Source organism: Echinops telfairi, unplaced genomic scaffold, assembly GCF_000313985.2.
Source record: "Echinops telfairi isolate 266 unplaced genomic scaffold, ASM31398v2 ScPeMD7_4;HRSCAF=17, whole genome shotgun sequence".
Taxonomy (NCBI): Eukaryota; Metazoa; Chordata; class Mammalia; order Afrosoricida; family Tenrecidae; genus Echinops; species Echinops telfairi.
This window is the reverse complement of record NW_022103900.1, coordinates 35,971,973-35,978,963: the sequence shown is the minus strand read 5'-3', so window position 1 is coordinate 35,978,963 and position 6,991 is coordinate 35,971,973. Positions and strand designations below refer to the sequence as shown.

The 6,991-nt window shown below is 40.9% G+C and overlaps 1 pseudogene; it reads left to right on the top strand.

Annotated features, from left to right (window-relative positions):
- Window positions 1–1,260: 1,260 nt before the first annotated feature.
- Window positions 1,261–5,329, top strand: LOC101640789 (annotated as a pseudogene).
- Window positions 5,330–6,991: the final 1,662 nt, after the last annotated feature.

Genomic DNA, 6,991 nt, shown 5'->3' with positions numbered 1-6,991 from the left:
AAAAAAAAAAAAAAAGGGAACCAGATGCATACTCACATGCAACCTGAGGGCGCTGTGATTGCTCCAGGATAGACATTCTGCATCTGCTTCTATTCAGGCCTCCTGGCTACTTGGCTCAAGAATGAATACGCCTTTAGAGTGACTCTCCTTCCTAAATGATGAATATAGCTGCGGTTCCGTTCAGCTGACCAGATGGTACACTTCTGTTGATGACCAGGGACAGCCAATTGAAAGATAATCTAGATCTGCTTGGATGGTCCCAGCTGAGTTAACTGAACTCAGAAAGGATCTTCATACACATCATCATATTCCCAAATTGTGCCTAGCCCTGGGGCCAGGAAATTGAGAGGTTAGAGTCATGGAGAAAAGCTTCCTCCCTGGAAAATATCTGGTAATCGAGTTGAACAGGGACTATTTCCATGAAGAAGCACAATTATGCTCTCTGGTTAATGGCCCAGCATTTTGTAAACTCTCTGCCATGGGGTTCAGAAATCACGAGAGGATACTAATCACTCTATTTCCAGACAAGGAACCCAAAGCCCAGAGAAATTATTTGGCTTCCTCAAAACCATGTATTTATTAGAATTAAGATTTAAAATTATGATTCTGAAGACTGTGTTGTCAGATTCTACATTAGATAGTAAATATTATTGGTGTCCATAAATGGTAGTCTTGGAATATGAATAATAATAAGAAACATATTTTACAGTTTGGGTGCCTCCCATTTTCCTAAGCATTTTCTGAATAACAGTATTTATACCTACTTTTAGGAGAGGTACTAATAATATATCCTCACTTCATACAAACACAAAAGAAATAAACACACTGAGAGTTTAAGTAATTTACCCAAAATGACATGCTGCAGTGAGATGTGGACATTTGAATCCAGGAAACAGATTTTCATACCCATTAGTCTTTGATAGTTGCCCCAGGTTGGCTGTAATTCAGTGACACCACGCATAACAAAACACAACCTTGCATTGCTTTACAGGGCCTTCAGGACTGCAGGTATGTTTGTCCATTGAGCCTAGTATGTCACACGACCTCAGTTAGGGTGTCCTTTGCTCATGTTGACTTACTATAGTTTGTACTCACTTGCTGTTGGTGTTATTCACCATCATGTATTTTAATTTACCAAATTAGAAAGCAAAAGGGACAAGGCATAACAGAGATGAAAGGATAAATTATCTGATGCCCGTTCAATACCCAAGAAAAATGATATGGCTTTTGTGAACAAGTGTACATGATACAAAGGTGGACATGAGGAGGTAAAGATTCTAGTTTTATCCATAATATATTTGTCAACTTCAAGCAATTAGGTAAGTTTGAAAAAACAGTCTCTCTTTACAGATAGAAGATGAGAGGAGCTGAAACAAGTGTTCTAAAATATGGTAGCCCCCAAGGATCCTGAAATGACTCTTTGCAGAGTAAGAGGTCACTGATATAAGAGTATTAAATTTATTATAGACTTTTAAAAGTAGGTGCTTAGAATCAGATTTAATTTCATTTGAAACAAAGTGATGGAAGATTATTGGACTTCAGTAAATTTAAACCCATTCAGCATATATTCTGCTGTTTAAATATTTGATATAATATTAACTTGAGTATCTGGGAAATAACTCTCTTCTCTTTTCCCCAATTCACATTGGCTCTTGCACTCCCACACTCTCTTTTACACACACACACACACACACACACACACTGAAAGAAAAGCTTGAAGAGTAGAAACAATAGCAAAATAGAAAGATTTTTGATGGGAAATGCAACAAAAAATAAATACCAACTGCTTTTCCAAGTAATCGAACCAGATGTTTAGTTTATAGGGATTCTATTGTATATCTAATTTTTTCATTAAAATGTTCATAGATACCTTATAATTATTTTTAATACATGCTGGCAAGGCATTTGCTTGCTTAAAATAAAATAACCACATGCATTAAAATTTTTATGATTACATTTTAGTGACTAGGAAGAATGACTGTAGTTCATGACCTGCTTTCATGCAATTTGTTCCACTTAGAGGAAATGACATGCTGAAATGTGATGAATAAAGTTATACAGAATACTTCCCTGAGAATTGGAATTCAAGCAACAATAATACTGAGGATTGCTGAATCCTTAAACGCTCCCTTCTTAAATCCTTCTTAAATAGGTCTTCATTCTTTCTGGACGAAATGTATATCATATAGAATATTATGACCTTACTCAATATTACAAAATGAAATTAAAAATGATTTTACCTAGGTGCATCTGCATTTTAATCAAGCATATGCTAACACCTCCTATAAAATTATTTCTCCACTTCCTCCTGTAACAAAACTGAAGAAGTTTAGAGCTGAGCTGAGTACTGTTTTGGGGGATTAATTTAGTGTAATGTTGTCATTTTAGAGATGAGGGAATAAAGGCCGAGAGAAGTCAGAAAACATAAATAAATGCCCGGTTCTTGGTAGAGGAATGGGACCATTTTTAGAACTATTGATTTTGCTTCTTTTATGATCTTAGAGAAATGGGTGGAGCTCTAAGGGGAGAATGATAGAGGGAAAGTGAGGGGAAAGTTTCAAGAAATGAAAAAGAAACCACCATCTTTGTGAAATATGAAGAAGTCAGCTGATAAAAGATAAACCAAACAGAGGAATGTGACCAGCAGCTAACAAGCACAGGAAGCTGTCCTCAGGGACTGCTGCAGAGGTGACACTAGAGAGTATGTCTTGCTCTCCACTCGGCCCAGACAGTCTGCCTGCAGCCACAGCTCCCAGCCAGCTCACCTTATTTACTCTTCAGACAAAACTGGGCTCATGGAGTTTGCCTAGCAGGTAACTGCAGTTGGTTTGGATCTGCTTGCTACTGGAGGGACGGCTAAAGCCCTGCAAAGTGCCGGCCTGGCTGTCAGAGACGTCTCTGAATTGACAGGGTTTTCCTAAATGTTAGGGGGGGTGTTAGGCAGGGCTCCCTAGAGAAACAAAACCAGGACACTTATGATTTTAGATAGGTAGATAGATAGATAGATAGATAGATAGATAGATAGATAGGTAGGTAGGTAGGTAGGTAGGTAGGTAGGTAGGTAGGTAGGTAGATAGATAGATAGATAGATAGATAGATAGATAGATAGATAGATAGATAGATAGATAGATAGACAGACAGATAGAGATGGGGGGACAGGTTTATACAGTGAGAAGGAATATAACAGCTAATTAGTCTACACAGCAGTACAGAGGATTCAGTTAAACTCACCTTTGTGTGGAACAGTTAATATACTGAAAGTCCTTCAACTCACATGGGCTACTGGGTCCAAGGTCAAGGAAGCAGACAGTAGAGTCTTCCCTCAGGCAAGGTAGGCAGAGTCTAACTGCAGGCAGCAGACAGCAGGGTGAACCTGCAACAGTCAGTAGCTCGGGAGCTTAGGGAAGCATGCCCTGGTAGGATCTTTAATTAAAACACAGTGGCAGGATTCACTAACCTCAAGCTCAAGGAATGTATGCCTCAGCATCATGGCAAAGCAGGTCTTGAAGGAGCCTCAAACTCTGGCAGCACAATACATGGGTTGGCTTGACCCACAGGTAGTGTAGCACATGGGTTGAGGCAGAGGACTAGTTAAAATGACAGCTCACTGGTCCAGGCACCAGGGAGCATGAGGGAGATGGGATGCCGGCTGTCTTTATTTATTTTGGTCGTCCTACAATCAAGCTGTGACCCAACCAAACTCTACCCACATGTTTCTGTTGGCCTAGTTGGCACAATAAGCCCAACTATCACTGGGGGTCATGTGAAAACCTTGTATCCTGCAATCAATGTGGAAATTTTGGCCCGTAATGTCCCCCAAAATAATGCAAACATGACCAGACTTGATTTCAATCCCAGAGACTTGTTTGTAACCTCCAGCAGTTCATGTACACGGTGACTTCTCCATATGTAACTGTGGAGGCAGCTGTTGAGGAAATTTATATTGATGATGTCATCTTCCTGGGTACACCAGCTAGAAGCCATGCTCTTGTGACAATCGTGTGTGACCCAGAGGATTAGATGTCAGTGTCCGTGGAGATGCAGAGCTCTGACAGTAAAGACACCTCCTTGGAGACTAGATGCCAGTTAGCCTTGAAGGTGTTCACTCATACAGAACAGAAAGGTGAAGCAATGTCAGGTTATATCAGGAGGCAGTCCAGTATAGGAATATCTCAGAAACCTTTAAGGTATGGGATGGACACTTATCAAACACCTGCCCAGTTGTACACACTGCAGCCAAGGATTCCCCTCACAATTCTGAATGAAATCCCTGGATTTATAAATTTGTGTAATGCTTTGAATGCCTGGCAGCTGGTAAAATAACTCAAAGAAGTTTTAGGCTTCCTTGCCGCTGCCTCTTTCAAACATGTCTGTCCAGCAGGGAATGCTGTTGGATTTCCACTCAGTGAAGAGGAGGCCAACATCTGCATAGCCTATGATCTCTAACCCACCTTCACGCCAGAACAACCTCATATGCCAGAGCAAGAAGGGCTGATAGGATGTGTTCATTTGGTGATTTTATTGTACTATCTGGTGTTTGTGATATTCATACTGCCAAAATCATCTCCAGAGAGGGATCTAATGGCATTACTACTCCAGGATAGGCAGAAGCAGTCTTGAAAATTCTTTCTAAAAAAGAAAAATGTCCTTCAAAAGGACCCGTCTTACAAACCAGATGAAAATGACGTTCAAACTCGCTTTGGTCTTCACTTAAGTCAGAAGAGAAATAATAGTGTCATCAATGGATCAAAGTTGTTACCAAGACGAAAGATTTGCTGGAGTCTGTTCTCAGGGACCTCATTGTCACCGCCATTGCTATTAAGTGCACTCAGTCTCATTCTCTGGGTGCTACTCCAACAGTGGTCAGGTTATTGGCCTTGGAGCAGGGAAGCAGTCTTTAATATACTATACATGCCTTGCAGGGGATAAGTCAAAAGATTGGTGACTTAGACACCATTTGTGAGTGCTTTCAATGAAGTTTAAAGCTGGAGTGAAGAGGGCAGAAATCCCTAATGCCATTGATCAATATGTTACTTAAACCATTGGCAAGGATAAAGATATGGTCTAGTAGAAAACGCTGTTTGAGGAAGTCCCTGAGCTTCCTCATTAACTGCGGCAGAGAATAAGCTATGGTTTGACAAACTTAATGAAGTTTCTATCAATTTTGATGCCTTCCTTCCTTTCAGGGGTAATGTAGGCAGAGCTAAGAGGAGCGGTGTGGCGTCCATTGCTGCTCCTTCTGGTTCTGTTGCTGAACAAGCTGATTGAGGCCTGCAATGAACTGGGCGTCATCCTGGTTCATACCAAGCTCTGACACTTTCATCATTGATTCATCTCATGCTGTTATTTTGTAGTTTGTTTATATGGATGTGAGCAATCATTACAGAAAAATCTAGATCCCCATCCCCCCCAAAAAATAAAACATTAAATCTTAACAGTCTTGTATCTATAATACTCAAAAAAAGGAAAGGAAAAAAAATCTTGTGTTTCCTGGCAGTGAGAAAATCAATTTAAAAGCTAAGGAGACCCAAGTTTACTAACCTGGGAATGCAGTAATGCCTGCTGGCAGACTCCCTTTTACCACTGGCCAGTGGCACAAGCCACTTCTGTGAGCCTCACTCCTCCCGGAACAGCCAAATTTTCCTGGCCCCTGAGGGAATCCGCCCACCCAAACCTCTTACCGAGCTGGCTTTGGGAACCCAGTGTGCAGAACAGGATGTTGGCACAGTTTGGTGCAGACAATCTCAGTAACCAAGCTACATTTTTTGCATTTATTTCTTCCTCCTTCTTTATTGCCTCCTTCTTGGGCACCCTCTCCCTCCTGTTCTTCCCCTCCCCCTCACAACACACTATTTGTTTTTTGTATCTTTGCTTTATTATAATACCATTATTATTTAATTCTTGTTCTCTCCCTACTGCCATTGAGTTAATTCCAACTCAGAAACCCTACAGAACAGGGTAGAAATGCCCTTGTAGGATTCTGAGGCTGTAACTATGAGCATGTTAGTCTGAGTAGACTAGAGAAACTAATTCAAGGACATTCATGTGTATAAGAAAGAGCTTTATATACAAGAGCAATTGAATATTGAGAAAACATCCCAGCCAGGTCCAGATCAAATCCATAAGTCCGATAGAAGCCCATAAATTCGATACTAATCTATAACGCCCTCTTCAGACTCACCTGACGTATGCAAGGACACCAAATGCAGGAAGAACACAGGCCAGTGGGTGGAAAGTCTTGTGGATCCAGTGGCAGTGGAAGCATCTCAGTGCTGGAAGGGGGTCTCCCCGTGGCTCAAACATAAGGACAATTGTGAGGATGATGCGTGGCCTAGGGCAGCGTGGTGTGCTCATCTATGAGTTGGAGCCAATTCAACAGCACCTAACAATAACACCGTTCTCTCTACTTCCTCTGCCAGTGCTACCCTACCCTCCTGAGCTAATGCATTCCCTTCCGGCAAAAGCAGGCAGGCCTGTGGATTTGGGCATATTCAACCAACCAAGCTTTATTTTTCTTTTCTGGGTGCTCACCATAGTAGTCCTGGTAGCGTAGTTCTTATATCTCTTATTTTCAATCTGCTCATATGCATGTGAAAGTTGGCCATTGAATCAGGGAACCTAAAGGATACTTAATGTATTTGAATTATGATGCTGGTGAAAATATTTTAAGTATCAGGGACTGCTAAAAGAATAAACAAATCTGTATTGCAAGAAGCACAGCAAGAATGTGCCCAAGTTATCAGGATGGTAAAACAGTATCAAGCACTTTGGATATGTTATCAGGAGATAAAATCCCCTGGAAAGGGATATTATGCTTGGTAAAGTACAAGGGAAAAGAAAAAGCGGAAGTCTTGACAATGTGGATTGACACAGAGGCTGCAATCATGAATACTATTATATCATCTGTTCAAAGCCCAGGATCTAAATGGGGCTCCTTGTTGGTAGTTCCTCTCACGTGGACACTCTTTAAAATTCAAAAATCAAGTACCAA